Below are 20,465 nucleotides of genomic sequence, written 5' to 3'. Positions count from 1 at the left end.
TTTTGGGTATTTGCACTGCATTCCATTTCTGTAAGCATTTGCCGAGGTGTTATTAACACTGATACCTGGCAGTTGGCTAGCATTCCTTGAGGACTTAACATGTGCCAGGCATTTTTACATGTATGATCTCATTTGATCCCCTGAATGGAACATTAAACCCTCATTTAAACCCTTTGAGGGGATATTACCTCCACTTCACAGACGAGGAAGCTGAGATTCAGAGAGGTGAGAGGCTTGCCCAAGGACACACAGGCTTTCCCTAATGCCAGGCCCTTTCTCAGGCCCCTGTCACCCTGAGACTGCAGGGCTCTAGAATAGGGTTAGGCAGCAACAACTTGAGCTGCTGGTGAGTCATCAGAGTCCCACTCAGACCCTGGCAGAAAATATTTATGAATGAATGAATGAATGAATGAATGGTGTGACTTGCTGTCACTTAGGTCACATACTCTACCATTCTGCTTTTCTAACCCTGCTCTGGGATCCCTGGACCCAAGACCTCCTCCCAAATCACATCCCTCAGTCTGCAGCCACATGTGGTTATACAGCACATAGAACCTTAACACTGACACCCCCATGAGGAGGAAACCTCTGAAAACCACCTCTGTTCCTCAGACAATTCATTTGTGCATGTGTGAATGCCAGTGCCCAGGCCAACCATGACCACCCAGCTGGCATGACAGCACTCCACAGCCCCGCAAGCTCCTTCAGCTGTGACCTTGACTATCATCACAAACGGCCTCAGCTGGCAGGCTAGGAGGGGTTCCCTCTCATTTGAGCAAAGGGAACCAGATTCAGGGAGATCGCAACAGAACCAGGCCAGGCTTCCTGACACCAGTTCCTTCCTCTGTTCTGTGATTTCCAGTATCTTCTTTTCTGACTACCAAAATCATGGAGATCCACTTACTCCAGGCCCTGGTTTGCAAGTAGGCTTTGTTCTGAATGAATAGGAAAGAGTATGTGATTGATTCATAATGTCTGCTATGAGCCAAGGTAGGAGCCATACTCTAGGTGAGGTGTATTTATGGATCATTCCCCAGACCCCAACTAATATGCCTTTTCCGCCTTAAAACAAAACCATTTTGAAATTACCTCCTTCTTACTGTTTCCAGCTCAATAAAATTTTCTGACTTAATGGCCAGAACTTGAGAAATTCCACCTGAATGCTACCTGGGAAGGCAGAGTTTGATAAACAATTTAACATAGGCTTCAAGATTGCAAGGGGAGTGTTTAATTTGCTCAAGAGACCCACTGTCCTCAAGGACTCCAGTCCATTAGCTTTTGTCCAACTAATGACAAGTGAGTTTTCTATATTCATTAAAGCAGACTTGGGATTTGGCTTGAGGGGCAGTGAACTGAAGAGGAAATAGCACTGGACTCAGGAGGAATGTTCCTGATTACTTGCTGTACGTTTTGAAAAAGAATAAAATGGTGTTTTCTAAAATCCTTTTAGGTCAGTCTTCTCTCTGATACAGGTTTTCATCTTCTAGTGAAAACCAGGGGTCTGCCCCAGAGGAGGTTTCCAGGCCACCTCAAGCCAGCTCCACTCAGCTCACATCACTTGGCCAGCCACCCCCAACCCCCGCCTGCCCCCACAGGGCTGTGTTGGCAGAGGCGGAAATGCAAGATGCCCAGCTTGCCCTTGGAGGACTCGTGGTCAAAGGAGGCACCTGCAGGTGAGAGCAGCAAGGGACAAGCACCTGCGGGTCACTGTTACTCATGCCCCAAGCCCCCACCTCTCCTGCCCCGGCTCGCAGAATCCATCTTATCTCAGCACCACAAACTTTCACAGGGATGCTGCTAGGTGCCAGGAGTCTTGGGGTGAAAAAGGCAGAAAGTGTCCCCATGCTCTGCTCTTATCCCCACACTTCTGTTTTGGCTACCCCCATAGGTGCTGGCATCTGGGTGGCCCCGAACCCCTGCTGGGAATAAAGCCCCAAAATGCCATAGAAGAAGGTCAGAAGGCTCTCGAAGCTGCTGTTTGTCCAATGGCATCTTTGTGTCGATTAGGCTAGAGCCTTGCCTGTATGGGCAGGACACAGGTGGCTCATTCAAAAGGGGTGACTAGAGAGAGTTTAGTGGAGAGATTGTTTATTAAGAAAAACCAGCCCGTGATGGTGAAACACCGTAGCAACAGAGGGGAGCCGTTACCACTGTTGGGCCAGAAGGGACGGCCGGAGAAAACAGCCCCAGCAGAGCCGCCTCTCTGGTAAAGGGTACCTAGCAGGAGCGGTGGTCCTTGATAGAAGGGCACAGCCACCAGCCACCAGCCACCAGCAGGGAGGCAGCCGAGGGAATACATAGCCCTGCCCCAATCCCCAATCTCTCTCTCTCTCTCTCTCTCTCTCTCTCTCTCTCTCTCTCTGCCAGCAGCCCCCACCCCCACCCCCTCCACCTCCTGCTGGTGCCTCCCTCTGGCTACACGGGACGCCAGCCAGTAGGAAGCCTGGTGGATGCAGGCCCCGACTTCGGCCTCCCCGGGCACGGAGATGGCCAGCAGAGTGCCCCTTGCTCCAGACATTTGCTGCCATCTGCCGGAATGTCACAAGACACGTTCTAATCTGTGATTACCCTGTAGGCAGTGGTCCTGAAGTTGGCCTGTGTGACCATCGGTGGTCATCCTACTGTCATCAGATCTTCCCCCCAGGCAGCCCATACTCTGGCTCCCCAAACAACCTGAACTGAAGCCCCGGCTCCCCAGAATGCTTCCGTGGCTCGCTCCTCTGCAACATCCTCCCCCTCAGCACTGTACATCCCATCCAGAAAGCCCAGGGAAAATGTTGCCTCCTCCTTGCAGCCTGCCTGATTCCACCAACTAGAAGCCGTGTCCGCTTCCCCAGGGATTGTCACAGAACCGCACTTCTTCCTCAGCGCATTGACACCTGGGGTTTGTTTACCCTGAGCGCCCACCAGCCTGTGCTGTCCCTTGGTGAAAACATCTGGGAGGGTGAAAGCCACGGGCCACAGTGGTTTAGAGTCCAAAAGATGGGACGTGAGTCCTGGCTCCACCCTCCACCGGCCTTTAGTTTTGGATAAATCACCTCACATTTCTGAGCCTCAGTTTCCCCACCCCAGCCATGAGAATAATAATTCCTACCTCAGGGCTGTAGTGAGAATTCAATGAGACCGTGTGCATGGCACTCACTAAATGACAGCCTTCCTTTCCTTCCCCCAGTAGACCGGATGTTCTTCGAGAGCATCTTGTGTCCATCCTGACCCAGCTTGGCTCTCAGAGTGGGCCGGGCGCTCTGGGGGTGGGGTCATATAGTTAGGAACACAATCCTCAGGGAATCTCTGCTCATTACCTATGTGACCTTGGGCAAATTACTTGGCCTCTCTGTGCTCTGTTCATTCATCTTTAAAACAAATAATAGGTAGGGACACCTGGGTGGCTCAGTGGTTGAGTGTCTGCTTTCGGTTCAGGGTGTGATCGTGGAGTCCTGGGATGGAGTCCCACATCGGGCTTCCTGCGTGGAGCCTGCTTCTCCCTCTGCCTGTGTCTCTGCCTCTCCCTGTATGTCTCTCACGAATAAATAAATATAATCTTAAAAAAAAAAAAAAAAGATATAGTCGTGGCGTTCCTGGTTAATATCCATGCAGGGCTTTCTAGGAGCCAGGCACTGTTTTGAGTGTATGATGTACATGAACTCGTCCATCCCCAAAACCACACTAATTGGTAACATTTTTGCTGTTCACCAAATACTTCCAGTTCTGCTTTCAAGCACCTAGTAGGGTGACAAATGCCCCCATCCCTGGGAGTTAGAAGCAGCCCTATGGGTCGCTTTAGCCAATGAAATGTGAGCAGCAGTACTGTCCGTCACTTCCAGGAGGAAGCCTTATGAGACAGTGCACGATCCACTCTCTCACGCGCCGTCAAGAGACCAGCAGTGATCCACACGATGGTTGTTCTCTCGGCCTGGGCCCCAGGGTGACAATGACAATCGCGCAGACTGATCCAGGAGGGACTTGCAATGTCGCTGGGGACACTTCAGGCTGAGAGGTGCTCATTACCACAGCATAACTGAGCCGATCCTGACTACCGCCCGTGTGGTAGTTGTGCCCATCTCATGGCGAGGAAGCCAGTGTCGGGGTCATGGATAAGACTGGCTATTACCGCGGCCTGTGTAAACGAGCACAGAATAAGCCCCTGTGACACGGTAGCTGTGAGAGATACAGACACGGGCGGGCAGCGACACGAACCCGGACACAGCTCACAGCTCCGGGCAGCCCCAGGCCCGCACAGCGGGGAAGGAAGGCCGAGGTCCCCACAAGCACACTTCTGCTGCTCCGCCACAGGCCAGAGCTTGGAAATCAGCGTCCTCAGCAAATGCCAGCTCTTCCCTTGGTTCTTCTTGTCTGTCTGGCCATCGACCTTGACTCATTAGCAATTGCTCCCGGCTGCATGTGAGCTGGCAGCCATAGATTTTCTTTCCTTCTGGGTTAAATTTCTGGCTCTCAGTGGGGGAGTCTCTGTCACCTCTGGCTCCCCTGCATCTGGCAGCGGCTGGAAGAGCCGGGAGGCTGAGGAGAGCTGTGACAGCCAGGAAGGGGCAGGCCCCCCCGGGGCACCTCTCCAGGCCTATGTTCTCTGATCACCTGCATCATGTCCCAGTCACCCCTGATTGACAAAGGGTAACATGGTTGAGCATTATAGGTGTACAAGGCTCCCCACTTTGGAATGAAAACATTTTCCTTTTCTTTACACTCAACACTCACCGGCCACTGGGCACTATCCTGGGCTGGTATTGCTACCCCCACCACCTCATAATTTTAATAACAACAATGACAATAATAATTTTCATATTTTGAGTGTTTATCCTGGGCCGAACCTATGCTAAGTGCTTCATGTGCATTATCCCATTTTATCCTCCCAACAAGTATATGAGATGCTTAGGGGTTATCATCATCATCTTACAGATAAAGAAACTGAGGCACAGAGAGGTTGCAACAGAATTCAAGACACAGCTAGAAAACGGTGGAAACCGGGACTGATTCCACGCCAGGTCCACCTGGCTCCAGATCCTCAGTGCCCTAGAGACGAGAAAGTTGGAATCTCACTTATTCCTCATAACAGCCTTGTAAGATGGGTCTTATCGTCCTATGTTGCAAACAGTTGCTCAGGACCAGAAACATAAAGGGTTTTGTGCAAGGTCACACAGCAGGTAAGAGGACGAGAAGAGTCATTCTCTAGCACATATGTACCAAAGCCTCCTCTGTACAGGAAGGCACCAGCCATCGCCAGTGGAAACAGGCTCACGATGCAGAAGGGCGCCATAGGTCAATAACACAGTTAGTGGGGACATAAGCAAAGTTTGGGGGGAGCACAGAGGAGGGGTAATCAAGGAAGGCTTCCTGGGGGAGATTGTATTTGAGTAAAGATAGAAAAGAAGAAAATCCCACAAGAAAGGTTCAAGGGCTAAGTGCTATTATCCTGGAGACCCAAGCTATGGGGGTGCCATGATAAGATCTCCTTTCAGTCAGGAGACTCAGTGTGGGGGGAGGAATGTTGGTCACTCTGAGTCCCCACTCAGACCACCGAGAGGACAGCTAGGCTGGGATTGGGAGTCGTGGTGGCCTGCGAGCCCCCCAGGGACACACCCATAGGGCCCTAGACAAATTTTCCCGCCACATCTAATTTCCCCACTGCATCCGAACCTGTCTTCTTGCGATTGTAATTCCAGCTCCATTTATTTTCTTACCCACCTGTCCCCATCTGGAAGGAAATTGAATGAGAGTAAGAAGGGAATAAAATAACAGGAACTTTTTAGTCTGGAGCAGCCACCACACGCTCTCTTGGCCCATCAGACTGGTATTTAAATGGAGGAGGGGTCTGGGGTGGGCAGAGGGCATTGTTAACAACCGCCTCGGCGTGGCAGCAGGAGACAGGAATAATAGACTCAGAGAATGTTTTCCAGATTGTGCTGAAGTGATGAAAAACAGCGGGTCCCAGAATGGAAGCCATGGCGCGGGGAACCTCTCCACGGAGGGCGCAGGCAGCAGCGCAAAGTCGGCCTGGCTCCTCGTCTAACAGGACCGAATTAATTCAGGGACCGCGCGAGGCCTGGACTCCCATCTCGATTACAGACAGACCTAGTTTTTGCAGAACTCATTAACTAGCGGGTCTACGGGGACCTGGGCTTCCAGGCCTTGCCGGACAGGCCCCGGAGCCGGCTGCAGAGGAATCGGGGCGCCCGGGGCGTGGGCGGGGCCTGGGCTGCGAGCCGGGCCGAGGAGGCGCCCCCTCTTCCCGGGCCGAGGGAGGTCAGCGCGTGGCGGGGGCGGGGGGGGGGGGGGGGGGGGGGCGGCGCCCGGAGCAGCCGGCTTCCCACCAGCACACCAGGCCGTGACCACTGAGGGACTCCGGAAGGGCAGTGGGACTTGGGATGCACCTGACTTCTGAAGCTCCTGTGAGAGGTCATCCTCCCAGCAACCGTGATGTTTGTCAGCTCGCGGCAGGAGGGCACTGAAACCAAAAACGGAGACGTGTGGACGTGTTCAAATGCTACCTGGTCCTCAAGGTTCAGCCCCAGGGCCCCTCCTGCAAGGAGCCTTCTCAGACAACCCACCCGCGCAGCCTCCCCTCTCTCCTCTGTTTCTCTCCCCATCCAAGACACTCAGCCCCTCACTCCCTGTGCGGCAGGTACTTCTATCCATTTCAGACTCCCCAGCACAGGCTCCTTCCGTGCTTCCTATTCGTATCCCCAGCTCATAGCATGTTCCAGGTTTCCTTGTGGGATACATGAATGCATAAATGAATGACAAGCGGCTGTAGGCAGAAAAGAAAAAAAAAAAAGGTAAAAAGAACACAACATTTCACGTAAACCCCTCCCAACAGCTTCCCACTAAGAGATAAATGAAGATAAATCCGGGTGAGCAGCAAGATGCTCACACATTCTAGGCTGGGCTAGGACCACGGAGAGGCAGGCTCCACGTGCGAGTAGTGGAGCAGAGTAGTTAAGCCAGACTCTGGGGCCCACTGGTTTCGTTTGCTTCCTAACTGTGAACGTCACTGCTCCGTGACTTTGGCTAAGTGATCTATCTCCTACGTGCCTTAGTTGCCGATCTGTAAAATGGGGGTGATAAAACAGTACTGACATTCCTCACAGGATTGTTCTTTGTAAAGTATTTGGAGCAGCGCTTAGCACAGGGCGATGAGCCACTACCCCCACTCTTCCTTGACCTCCTCAAGGGCTGTATTTCTGAGTCTCATCCTCCTTCTCCCATCACACACATCTCCCCTCAGCAACCAAACGGTGCTGAGTCAGTGGGGGCCCCCGGTGGCCAAGACATGGAACTATCTGACCATTGCTGCTTCACCATCTTCTTTAACCCCTGCAAGAATACTGAATACATCAGGGCATCTGGGTGGTTCAGGTGGTTGAGCCTTTGGCTCAGGTCATGATCTCGGGATCCTGGGATTGAGCCCCATGTTAGGCTCCCTGCTCTGCAGGAAAATCTGCTTCACCCTTTCCCTTTGACCCTACGCCTGCTCATTCTCTCTCTCACTCTCTCTCAAATAAATAAATAAAATGTTTTAAAAAATGAATACTGAATATATTAGGCACCACTTCTCCTCATCTCTCACTGTTAACGACTCAGTTTACACCACCTCACATGCCCTCTCATACATAAACACACTTCCTCTCTAACTTTCATCCAGTTGCCTTTGATTAAACATCTTTCTTTGTCTCCGTTACATTTTGTTCTCCCCATCCTGCCCTATCTTGTTCCTCGTGAAAGCTCCAAGTGTGGTTTGGCTAAGAGGCTTCACAGGAATGCCATGCTGCATGCTGCGCTGTGCACTATGGTAGCCACTAACCACGAGTGGCTATTCACATTTAAGCTTAAATTCATTACAATTAAATAAAATTAAAATTTCAGTTTCTCTCTTACACTACCTGCACTTCAAGTGTTCAAAAGCTACCTGCGGCTAGGTAAGTACCTAGGGGCTAGTGTAGTGGATACAGAACATTTCCATCATTTGCAGAGATTCCTGTGTTTATACAGCACTGCTCTAAATTTCTCCAGGCAAGACAGAAAATTTCAACTACTAAAAGGAACAGACAAAATAAAGCACTAGGTGTTTCCTTTCTGTACAGACATTCAGATACAGATATCTACCTACCTATGTATATGTGTATATAAGTTATATAAGAATATTGTCTCAATCTCTAGCAATCTAATGGAAGAGAGAGAAGGAGACAGAGACAGAGAGAGAAAGAGAAGGTTTGCATGCATTATAACCTTGAATTTATTTAAAAGGATTTGGTATTTGGAAGTCTGTTAGAACTCCATGAAGGTATCTGACAATCATCTATCATCTAATTCTCACCTGCTTTTTCTCAAACATCAATATTCAAGACAAACAACAACCTCTTTGTTACACAGTTCTACGGACTTGGAATTTTGTTTACTCACCAATGATGCAGCTACATTGTTAGCTCAGCGGCCATCCAGTCACCGAAGGGCTGTGTGACTCTGAATACATTCCTTTCTCTCCTGGGCCTCCCGTACAAGGCAGGATTGCAGAGGATTACTGAGGCTCCTTTTAGCTCTAAGATAAGTTTTGCTTCTGGATCTGTTTTCCATCACATGAATGTAGGGAAGCTTGTATTAAATGGCCATTAGGGTCCACAAAAGGTTTATTACATTCGCTTCGTGGCAGGCCCACGAGTAGAACAACCATTTGCTATCTATTTCTATGGGAACCTGCAGTCGGAGGTCCAAACGCTGGCCATGTCTCTGTTGGGGCAGTCAGCTCATAGACACCAGCCCCCACCCAGGAGCCTGGGAGAGCTGATGGTGACAAAGGCTTGGCTTGCCGGGGAGGAGGGGGAATAACCTTCCATCATTCCTTCTTTCAGCAGCATCATAAAATGCTCTTTAAAAATTGCCTGATTAACTCTATAGAGAGAAAAGATGCCATGTAGATGCTGTTAGACAAAGACAACCCTTCGTGCATGTACTAAGCCACTCGTGGTGTTACTATCAATCACACTGATAGTGGTAGGAATAGCACCCATCAGCCATGTACTTTAAGACCTTAAAGAGCTGGGCGTGGGAGCCTCTGCATCAGCCCAGGAGAGGGATGCTCTTCCTGTTGGAGAAGCCTATCATTTGCTCTCTACCATTTTCCTGGAAAAGCAGCTAGAAAGGGAACATCCATGGTGTGCGAGGGCCGTGCCCCTACTCCTAGCTGACTGGGCAGACTTGTCATGTAAGCTGACACCAGCAGACTCTCTCCTGGGACTTCAGAGTCAGGGCACAAGACACTGGCCAATTAACCACAGGGATTGGAGTGAGAAGGCCTTGGAGGCTTGAGGGCTAAAGGAACCATTTCAGGGAGGCCTTGATGGGTCATGCGTGAGAAGATGAACAAGCAGAAAAGCCAGTGTGCAGAGCCAACAGAATGTAATAGAAGTCCAAGAGATAGAAAAGAAAAAACCAAAAAAAAAAAAAAAAAGAAAAGAAAAAACCAGACATTCTGTGGTAGAGCAGGGGAAGGGGTAGGTGGCAAAGTGGAAGATCTAGACACCTGAGGTCTTTCCAGGTCCCCTGAGGTCCATACCTTTTATAACTGGATGCCCTGAGAGTCTCCAGTATCTTCTTAATGCCCTCTTTGTGGGTCTCTGTATCTGGCCTCCAAATGATTCTGACCAGGCTCTTGATGTCTCAAAACAGACATCCGACAAAGTGATAGACTGTGTTTGTCTGGACTGCCTTTTGTCATCCTGCTCCCAGAATTAATTTTTGTAAAAACCATATGATGGCCTGAGGGAACCAAAGGAGGAAACTAGATGTGCAGGGATCCAGCAGTTGGTTATCAAGCATTTCCGGGGCATCTCTGGTGTGCCAGGCCCTGAGTCAAGGACAGAGCAGACATCCTTTCCTCTCCATTTCCAAACCCTGACCAGCTGTCAGGGCTCTGCTCAGTGCCCCCACTTCCTTGAACCCATCCCAGATCTATGCACACACACACACACACACACACACACACACACATACACACACACAGAGCTGGGTTCTCTATCTCCCAGACTCCCATGGGATAGCGTCTACACCTCTATCTGGCCATGCTGCCTGTATTACAGTTCTACGCATCCCGGGCCCATCCCTTACTAGTATGTGAGGTTCCTGAGAGCAGAAGCTGGCTTCTGCTCACCTAGTTCACCTGCCCAGTGCCCAGAACCAAATATAAACATATTGGTCTTCAATAAGTCTAACCTCTCGTGGGTGCTCATTCAAAACCATGGAATCAAAAACCAGGTCTTCTGAGTCACACCTGGAGGCACAAGTCCTCATTTTATCAAAAAAGGACACCACAGCTGAGAGAAGTAGCTGATAGACAGTGCACCTTGACTTGCTGCCTTTCCCATCCGACTACTCTCACTTTGCCAGAAAGTCATCTCAGGGGCCCTCACTTGTAAGAAACGCCTTCCCCTTCCCGACACACCCTTCTCTTTGCGACGTTATTCCGAGCCATGGTGGCCAAGGGAGCATCCCAAATAAAGCTGTAAGGAAAAGCTCTAGCCAGCTCTGGGTGGCTAGTTTCTATGGAAATTGCCTGAGTAAGGGTTTGGGCCAATTTTAGTGGCTCGACTGATTTGTTCACTGAAGTGATTGATAGGACATAATCACCTACATGGTTAGACCTCTCGTATGGGGAATTCAGGTATATGTCCCTATGCATTTTCTCACATTGGTAAACAGCTATGGCGTGGTTCAGCCTGCCCTCCAGGAGGATGGCTTCTCCGTCAGTCCTTCAAATCTCAGTGGTCTTAATTAAGAACATCACACAGAAAAAAAAAAAATCACACAGAATGATCATTACCAAACAATTAGGAAAAACTTTCTCATAACAGGGGCCAGACCAACTTCTGATACCTAGGGGGCAGGTCACGTATAAACTAAATTCCAACATCACTAAAACACTAATGCTGCTTAAGTTTTAGCTTCTCTTTCTAGATCAGGCATGTTACATATGCTTCATTTCTCTTGCCAATGCTCATTTTTTAGTGTGATTGCTTAGAGCCTGTGTTGAGAAAGATGTTGAGGCCGAGTAAGGGACTGAAGGGTGACTTGGGTCTCACAGGGTAGAAATTGGGACATTGGCCCAGGGGCCAGGATGGGCAAAGGCTCAACCTCCCATCTATCCATGGGAAGATGTGCTCCAAGTATCCTGAGAACGCTTAGCTCCTGATCTGAAGAAAGACCGTGATCCTGGGTGTTGGGGGGCTGTCCGACGAACAACAGCTGGAAAATGTGAAATGAGAGCATTTGGACATGAGGGGCACTCTTTGAGAGCAGTGGTGGCCCAGAGGCCCCAGTTGGCTGTGACTACAGGGAGCCCTGAGGACAGCGGCTGCAGTGCAGTTCTACAAGGTCACAGTGCCCCCCCTCCTGCCAGTGGCCCCCTCTTCGCACCCACGGGGGACAAGCCTGTGCCTGTTTCATCAAGGAACTCAATGTTCATTAAGGCTGCGATTCCCAGCCTGGCAGGTGGTGCCAATGTGGCAGTCCCCTAAGTCCCTCACACGTCTGTCTCTCTGCTCGTCCCAGAGACTCTGGAGGCCCCCAGACCAAAGGAAGCCCCGGGACGTGCCACTGTGGCCCTGTCCTCAGAAGGCTCCTGCAACGGGGAGCTAAATCTTGCCTTGGGCCTGCAGCCCCTCTCTGGTCCTCCTCATCTCCCACCACTCCCTCACCTGCAGGCAGACGTTCAACTCCAGGATTTGAATGAAATAAAAACTGACAGTGTGGAGCCAAGTTCAGGGCTGAGCTACAAAGGATTCACACAATTATCTTTGTCAGAATTCATTTTGTCAACGCCCCTCTCTTCTTCAGGTTGCACGCTACTAATATCTTTCAAAAGTTTGAGGAGACGGAATAAAACGTGGGAAGTACCGGGAACATCTCCACATGAGAACCAAGCAGGCACAGGGCAGGGCAAGGGCAGACTGTGAAAACCTCAAGGAGGGGAGGAGAGAGGAGCCCTGGCGCTGCAGAAAGTCCCAGAATCGCAGTGGGAAGGGGCTTCAGAGGCAACTTATCCCACCCCCCAATATCAAGACCACTCCTCACCGCCCTCCCCAGTTCAGTGATGTGGGCCCATTATTGTTGAGCCCACTGTGGAATTCCAGGGGGCGTGGGCAGCCCCTGGAAGCTTCCCTCAGCATCTAGCCCAGAACAGGCCAGGAAAGGGCAGCCCTGGGTCTGAGAGCCATCATAGGTTCTCCCAGCCATTCCCCTCGCATCCTTCACACATGTGTGTATGTGTGTATGCACACACACGCACCCCACCAACAGAGAATCCATATGCTGATCAACCCAGCCTGGAGGGCTTTTGCCCTGGCCTCTGGACCCGGGTGTCCAGGTCCGGGCGTCAGCTATGGAGGGTCACCAGGCTCCAGCCCTAACTCATACAGAGCTGAGCACCTGCTCTCCCCTTACTGCCTCTATACCTGGGCTTCCTCGTCTTAGCTCACTGCAACTCCATCCTTTGAGTGGCCCACACTAACAGCCTCAGAATCATCCCTGCTTCCTCTCTCTCAAACCCCACATCAAATCTGTCAGCAAACCGAATCAGCTCTACTTTCAGAGTCTGCCCAGAATCGGACCCCTGGTCACATGGTCACACTGTCTTGAGCCACCTCCGTCTCCACCTGGAAAAGCACGCTCCCTGCTGTCCCTCTGCTTCTTCACTGACCTACAGCTTCTTCACACAGCAGCCTGAGTGATGCTTAAACAGCATTAGTCTAGTTGCCTTCTTGAAACCCTCCAGGGTCTCCCTGTGTCACTCAGGGTCACAGCAGGGACCACATGTTGGTCTACAAGGCTCGGTTCCCAGGCTCCTCTAAGGAATGGGGGCTCATCCCCCCAGAAGAGGGGGGCTTCCCAGAAGAGGGGGCATGGCCCTGCCCCTGGTAGGACAGGGAGAACTTGGTGAAAGGAAGAGGGAGGGAGGACACCCAGGTGGAGGGGAGGGCAGGACTAAGGGTAGGGGATCGGAGGCCTGGGTGTGCAGGGAGGGGCAGCTCAAAGGGGACAGAGTTTTGGGCAACCGTGGGAAAGATTCCTGGAAGTGTCAGTGTGTCCAGCAGGTGAAGACATTGGAGTTCTACCCCATGAACAATGGCAGACCCCCAGGAGGTCTCCGGGCAAAGGGCTGATGTGGTCACAAGCGCCCCATTTCACAGGCTGACAGGCAGTCACCCAAAGATGGAGGCGAGGGCCCAGAAGAATCATCAGAAGTCAGCCTGCAGGCCAAATGAAAGGAACACTAATTTGGCTGTCCAGAGAGCTGGGCCCCAGTCCCAGTGTCCCCGCTAGTTACATAGGTGATGCTCACTAATGCCAAACCACATCTCCTCCCGCTTGGCCCAATGGTTCCTGTCTTCGAATCCCAGAATCACAGAGCTGCCACTGACCTCAGAGGTCACCTAGCCCAGGTCTCCAAACTCCAGCCTGGGAAATCAATTTACTGAGCTGAGAGGGTTTTTAAAATGAAATAGAAGAGAAGGGACTAGGTCAGAGCGCACTGCCTATAGTAAAGGTAAAATTGCTTTACGAAACTTTTGTTCTGAGGGGGTATGTGTTGGTGCAAAATAAAAATCCATTTCCGTGGGTCACAATAATGAATTGTGATAAAGCCCACTCCCTCTGCACTGCGTGAACTGCCTTTACAGCATTCTCAATAAAATGCACAGCCGCTCCTGTTCATCTCTGGGAACAGGACACTGACCCCTCCCAAGGCAAAGCCCTCTTGCATTGTTAACTGCTCTGTGCATCGGAAGCACTTCCTCACCCTGAGCTTAAGTTTGCCTCTTGTCCTCCTGCCCATTGGTCTTCTCCCAGCTCTTTGACCATCCTTCTCCAAATAAACCCAACCCCACTTCAGCAATCAAAGAATTGAAGACAATTTTACAGGCCTCTTGACTGTGTTCTTTCAAGGCATTAAGCTCATCTATTTCTCCTATCTGCCCAGCACCTCTTCTATGGGGAACGAGATACAGGAGCTCATTCTGGGTGACCACCTCTGCCCAACTCACAACCTATGCAGTCTGAATGGCCCTGATCCCAGCCCCTGGCTCCTGAGATAGCCAGTGTGAGCGTCACACATGCCCTTGATCACAGAGACTGGCTCCAGAGTGGGCACATGTTCCAAGCAGAGACAGGGACAATTGAAGACTTTTGCTGAAATGATTAGAAAAGACAGTACAAGCTAAGATGGTGGACTATAAGCCCAGAAGTGCAACAACATCTTTGCCAAAGCCTAGGGAAAATCTATCATTAGAATGAGGTCATGAGGGTGGGCCCTTATCCAATACGGCCGGTGTCCTAGAAGGAAAGGATTTGGACACAGAGACAGATGCGCAAGGAGAAAAAAATGCTGTGAAGACACACAAAGAGAATTCCATGTGAAGATGGAGGGCTGGAGTGACACATCTGCAAGCCAAGGAACTCCAGAGGTGTCTGGCAAACTGCCAGAAGCTCAGAAGAGGCAAAGAAGGATTCCCCTTTGGGTTTCAGGGGGATCGTAGACCTGCCGACGCTGTGACGTCTAGCATCTGGAACTGTGAGACAGTAATTGCTGTTGTTTGCCGCCCAATTTGAGACACCTTTGTTCCAGCTGCCCCAGGACACTAACATAGGCTTATCTAGCGCTTATCAAGTGTAGGCGCTTTACATACACTAACTTAGTTGACATTCACAGCCTTACAAGGTAATACCATTTTTATCCCCCTCAGTTTTTCCCGACTGAGGAAACTGAGGTACAAAGATGTTAAGTAACTTGCCTGAGGATACTTAGCTCCTAAGAGGTGGGCCAGGATTCAAAGGCAGGCAGTGTCTGACCACTAGGCAAAACTGCCCCTCAAGAGAGGCAGTGTCCTGCTGATGCTGTGGAGGCTCTGCAGGCAATGGCTAGAGGCCAATATCTGGAGCCAATAAATACCCAGAGCTCAAGCTCTTTTGATTCGGGCTCTGTAGCTACCCAACCCACCCTGTGGGCATGCCAGCTCTGTAGAGCTTTGTTCTATAGCTTGGTTCCCTGATGCTTTGTCCTCTGACCCTCTTCACCTCGCCCCCAACCCCCATTTCCTGTACACTGCCACAGGGGGGTGTCCTTCTCCATTCCTGACCCTGTAACAAACCAAGCTTCTTAAAAATGACACACAGGCTCTCTGGGTGGTCCTCAAGGACCAAAAGGCAGAGAGGGTCTAGCAAGAGGGCTGAAGACAGTTTGCTGAAAAATTCATTTAGGAAAATTCTCACTCATCAGGGATGCCTGAATGGCTCAGCGGTTGAGCATCTGCCTCCGGCTCAGGGCATGATCCCGGGATCCGGGATCGAGTCCCACATCGGGCACCTTGCAAGGAGCCTGCTTCTCCCTCTGCCTATGTCTCTGCCTCTGTGTGTGTCTCTCATGAATAAATAAATAAAATCTTTAAAAAAAAATCTCACTCATCAGTTAAAGCAGAGAGAAGTAGAAGAAAGAGGAAATAAGGACAAACAACAAGAAGTTCATGTGGGGCTTTAGGGTACTGGGGATGAACAAAGATTTGAAGGTTGACAGGAGAGATGTAAAGGGGGGGGGAGGAAGGGGAGAGGGGACGGAAAGAGGGAGGGGAAGAGAGGAAGGAGGGAGAGGCAAGGAGGAGTCAGAGGGAGGGAGAGGAGGAGAGGATTCCTCCTTGGTGTCTCCTTTTCCTCTCTAGTTCCTGTCAACCATCTCTCTCCCAACACGTCACCAATCTGACCCTTTATCTCCTACAAGAAACTTCATGACCCACGAAGTCTTGAAAAAGATAGTTAAAGTGCTCAAAAGGGAAGCAGGCTTCCGATGAGCAATAGAACTTCCCAGTCTGGAGCTGAGCAAACACAAGGTCACACTCTAGAAAACCCAGAGAGCCCAGGAGGAAGCACAGGAACCCATCGGCCCTGGACCCAGCTCTTAGGAGGCAGCCCGCAGCAGGTGCAAGACAGTTTCACACGAAAATAAAAAGCGCTAAAACAAAAAATAGATGATAAACTGATAACGCAGGCTCTCATGCTGTCAAATTGTAACGTGCTGAAGAAGGATGTAGAGAATGTCAGAGGCCTCTGGTGGGAGACCGTTTGGTAAAGCTTGTTGGTCTTACTGTAGATGGCAGACAGGCTGGGTACAGACCAGAGAGAAAGAGGCAGGAAGCTGACTGGGAGACAGAAGAGAGGGACAGGAAGTAGAGAGAGGGGACAGGAGAGACAGGACAGAGGATGAAAGGGGAAGATAAGACATGGAAGGCGGGGGTGGGGGACCGGCAGAGTGACAGGTGCTGCCACTAGTGGGGCAGAGACCAAAGGAAGGGCCCAGTGACTGGCCCTCCAGGTGCCTGGAGAGAGGCCTCGGCCGGCTCCCCTCCCACAGGAGCGGCCGAGGTGCAAGGAGGCCCACCAGGCTGCTAACAACCCACTCTGGCAGTTGATAACCCTCATTAGACAGAACTTCACAAATGGCTTAATTTGAATTTCCAATACTTGATAGATTTCAAACCCAGGACAATTATCTCTGATGTAAAGGATCAATAAATAGTAACCTGGGCTGAGTCCCCCCAGAATGGGGACACTTCCAACAGGGTTGCTAGGATTAAAACGCCTTCAAATGCCAAACAAACACTGACTTATCTCTTTTTAAAGAACTTTCCTGTAAGGCAAAGGTTAGCTCTGTAAGGAAAGGCTGGATGAAAATTAATCTAACTTACTGTGACCTCCTCGGGCTGGGTTTGAATTACATTTCCACATGGCCTGTGAAGATCTTTCATGTCTCTCGCTCCATTAGTTGGTGTACTTAGCAAAGGTCGGGTAATGAGCAGACGTACTTTCTAGTCCAGAACATGATCCTGCTGCACGGCCCCTTCCTGCCTTCCTGGCGTGTCTCTGCTGGAGGTCACCGGGTGGTTATGAGCCATCTCTGTGATGCCTCATCCTGAAGGCTCTGAGAACGAACGATGGACATTCCCATGGTCACCACAGCTCTGGGATGGCAGAGGTCTCGCGTGGTTCCCCATGCTCTGGGGCTGAGAGAATTGAACAGAAGCCCTCAAGTTTCTTATACTCAGAAGGGGAAATTCGCGTGTACCTTTCAGGGAACTGCTTTATTTCATTTTTTTTTTATTGGTGTTCAATTTACTAACATACAGAATAATACCCAGTGCCCGTCACCCATTCACTCCCACCCCCCGCCCTCCTCCCCTTCTACCACCCCTAGTTCGTTTCCCAGAGTTAGCAGTCTTTACGTTCTGTCTCCCTTTCTGATATTTCCCACACATTTCTTCTCCCTTCCCTTATTTTCCCTTTCACTATTATTTATATTCCCCAAATGAATGAGAACATATAATGTTTGTCCTTCTCCGACTGACTTACTTCACTCAGCATAATACCCTCCAGTTCCATCCACGTTGAAGCAAATGGTCTAAATGTGAGACAAGATTCCATCAAAATCCTAGAGAAGAACACAGGCAACACCCTTTTTGAACTCGGCCATAGTAACTTCTTGCAAGATACATCCACAAAGGCAAAAGAAACAAAAGCAAAAATGAATTATTGGGACTTCATCAAGATAAGAAGCTTTTGCACAGCAAAGGATACAGTCAACAAAACTCAAAGACAACCTACAGAATGGGAGAAGATATTTGCAAATGACATATCAGATAAAGGGCTAGTTTCCAAGATCTATAAAGAACTTATTAAACTCAACACCAAAGAAACAAACAATCCAATCATGAAATGGGCAAAAGACATGAACAGAAATCTCACAGAGGAAGACATAGACATGGCCAACATGCATATGAGAAAATGCTCTGCATCACTTGCCATCAGGGAAATACAAATCAAAACTACAATGAGATACTACCTCACACCAGTGAGAATGGGGAAAATTAACAAGGCAGGAAACAACAAATGTTGGAGAGGATGCGGAGAAAAGGGAACCCTCTTACACTGTTGGTGGGAATGTGAACTGGTGCAACTGCTTTATTTCAAGTGAAACTGCCAAAGTCAAAAGATGGGGGAGGAGGAAGAAGGGAGGAACGAGGGGGAGGAGGAGGAGGAACGGGCAAGGGAAGCCAGTGTGACGGGAGAGCTTCGAATCCCCCAAAACCTGGAGTGTTCTGTCTTTTAGTCTCCTCCCTGGGAATTTCACATTCATGTGGGTCCCTGACCTTCTCTGTTCACTTTGTTCCTTCACTTTCAGAGTGGGATTGGAATTCACTTCTTTCAGAAGATGGCCAAAGAGCCAAAAGGAAGTGTTCCTTGGACAACAATAATACACACTCATATTCCTTCTGTAGGATCTGGACCTCCCTGTTCTGGGAACATATAGAGGGGAAGTGGGTCTGACCTTGCCCCCAAGGAGTTTAAAATTATGGAGTAACAGGGGCACCTGGGTGGCTCAGTCAGTTAGGTGGTTGACTTTGGCTCAGATCAGATCTTGGGGCCCGGGTGGAAAGTGGGTGGGGTCCGTGCTCAGTGGGGAGCCTGCTTGTCCCTCTCCCTGAGCCCCTTCTCTGCTCATGCTCTCTCTTTCTCTCTCTCTCAAATAAATAAAATCTAAGAAAAAAATTAAGGCGTACCAGATGTGTACATCATTGTCTGGCACACATGGGCACTAGAGGTGCCTGTCATGGCCTCCACCCATCAGCCTCCTGAGAAAATATGCCCCCAGGTTTACTGGGGCCAGATAAGAATGTTCAACCTGTTTATGAAATGAAATTCAACTTGTTCTCTCTCTTTTTCTCTTTCTCACTCTCCTTCTTTGTCCATAACTTGCTGTACCATAAGGCATCTAGCCACCTGTTGGGCTATGTTTTCTTTCTTTTTCTTTTTTCTTTTTCTTTTTCTTTTTTCTTTTTTTTTTCTTTTTCTTCTTTTTTTTTTTTTTTTGGCTATGTTTTCTCTAGCCATTCCCTACTACTATGTTAGAAGTTGTCCATTCTCTTCCCAGTCTTTCAGTGTTGACCCTTTAAATATTTGAGTCCTTGTTTAACTTTATACTTTGCTAACAGCCTAACAGGGGAACTGGTATCTCTATCTTCGTACTCCCTACACTGAAGACTTCTTTGTCTAGAATGGAAGCCTGTTTGCAAAGGCGAAAAAGGCATTGTTGTTCTCCAGCTGACAGGTACATGTAGGGATCAGGAAGGTGTGCTGGGAACTCAGAAGGCTGCAGGTGGAGATAACGGGGGAGTTGCTGGATCCCAGGGCAGGACACCAGAGCCAACCACAGACGGCTGCCCAAGAGTGGGCTGTGGCCAGGGTAGTGCTGGATGGGTGATCTCAAGAACCCAGGCACAGCCTGAGGGCCAGGTGGCCTTGCCAACAAGCCACCCACTCTTTGTGAGAAAGGAACTTTGGGCCACTTGCTCCCCAAACCCTGGCCACCAACAGCCCAGTGATGGAGCAAGGGGGAGTCTTTGCCCAACTCACTGTAGGGCTCCCCTTGAAGAACACCTCCCCACATGCCCTAGAGCCCCAAGCCAATAGTGAGGAGGGGCTACCATGCTCTTCTCTGGAGTGAAAACTAACACACCAGAGCACCTCAGCCTGGGAGGGCATGATTGCAATCCTTGCTACATCCACCCAAAGTTCCCAGCTCTCTCTTTTCCTTCCATTCTTTGCCTTTCCATTTAACAGGGCCAAGAATCATGCCAGTGACAAACTACCCTGGGAGGAAAGAGAAACTGAGATAACACATGAAATCAGAAACAAGTCAGAACCAGAGCCTGCAGCTTTGGCAGGTCCTCAAATCCCAGAAATCCCTTCAGAGGATCTACCCAAGGTTCCCCCCACGTCGCCAGCCTGTCTACTTACATTTATTCTTCTGCAACCAGCTAGACAAATGAATATAGAACATTTTTCATTCCCTACTCAGGGCCCAGAGTGATCTTTTTACAGTGTAAATTGGGTCTTGTCCTTCCCCTACATAAGCCCCTTGATGACTTCCCAGTCCTCCTTACAATAAAATCCAAAGTCCTTACCATGCCTCACAGGGCCCTGTGGTCTGGTTGCTGGCTGCTTCTCCAGCCTGACGCCTGACTCCAGTGCTGTTCCTCCCTTTCCACCCTAGTTCAGCCCGGCCCACAGCCCTCCGCTTCCTGTAACTGCTGGCCTCCTTGCAGGCTGTCACCTGGAACAACCCCTCTCCTCTTGCCCTGGTTTGCTCCTGCTTTGTTTCTTCTCATCTTTCAAATTTCAACTGAGGGCACCTGGCTTGCTCAGTGGTGAAGGGTCTGCCTCTGGCTCAGGGCGTGGTCCCAGGTCTGGGAATCGGGGAGCCTGCTTCTCCTTCTGCCTATGTCTCTGCCTCTCCGTGTGTGTGTGTCTCATGAATAAATAAATAAAATCTTTTTTAAAAAAGGATTCGTTAAAGAATGAATTGACTTCTTAAATAAGCATTTATTGAGCATTCCAAGGTTGTGGTGAAGAACAAATGA

General features: G+C 49.9%; 1 long non-coding RNA gene across 4 annotated transcripts in view; it reads right to left on the bottom strand.

Annotated features, from left to right (window-relative positions):
* Positions 1-2,480: 2,480 nt before the first annotated feature.
* The window catches only part of LOC144322458 (uncharacterized), a 31,892-nt gene continuing 13,907 nt past the window's right edge, over positions 2,481-20,465 (bottom strand). The window contains exons 2-6 of one of the 4 annotated variants that reach the window (XR_013388102.1): positions 17,398-17,476; positions 16,737-16,969; positions 6,624-6,763; positions 6,387-6,460; positions 5,722-6,087 (exon numbers count right to left, since the gene is read on the bottom strand). This is a non-coding gene — a long non-coding RNA (uncharacterized LOC144322458). The other 3 variants (XR_013388103.1, XR_013388100.1, XR_013388101.1) reach the window with 3 other exon arrangements.

The sequence above is a fragment of the Canis aureus genome, chromosome 10 (genome assembly GCF_053574225.1).
Source record: "Canis aureus isolate CA01 chromosome 10, VMU_Caureus_v.1.0, whole genome shotgun sequence".
In the NCBI taxonomy this organism is placed as follows: Eukaryota; Metazoa; Chordata; class Mammalia; order Carnivora; family Canidae; genus Canis; species Canis aureus.
Note: the sequence above shows the minus strand (reverse complement) of the source record. Positions and strands in the feature narration are given on the sequence as shown.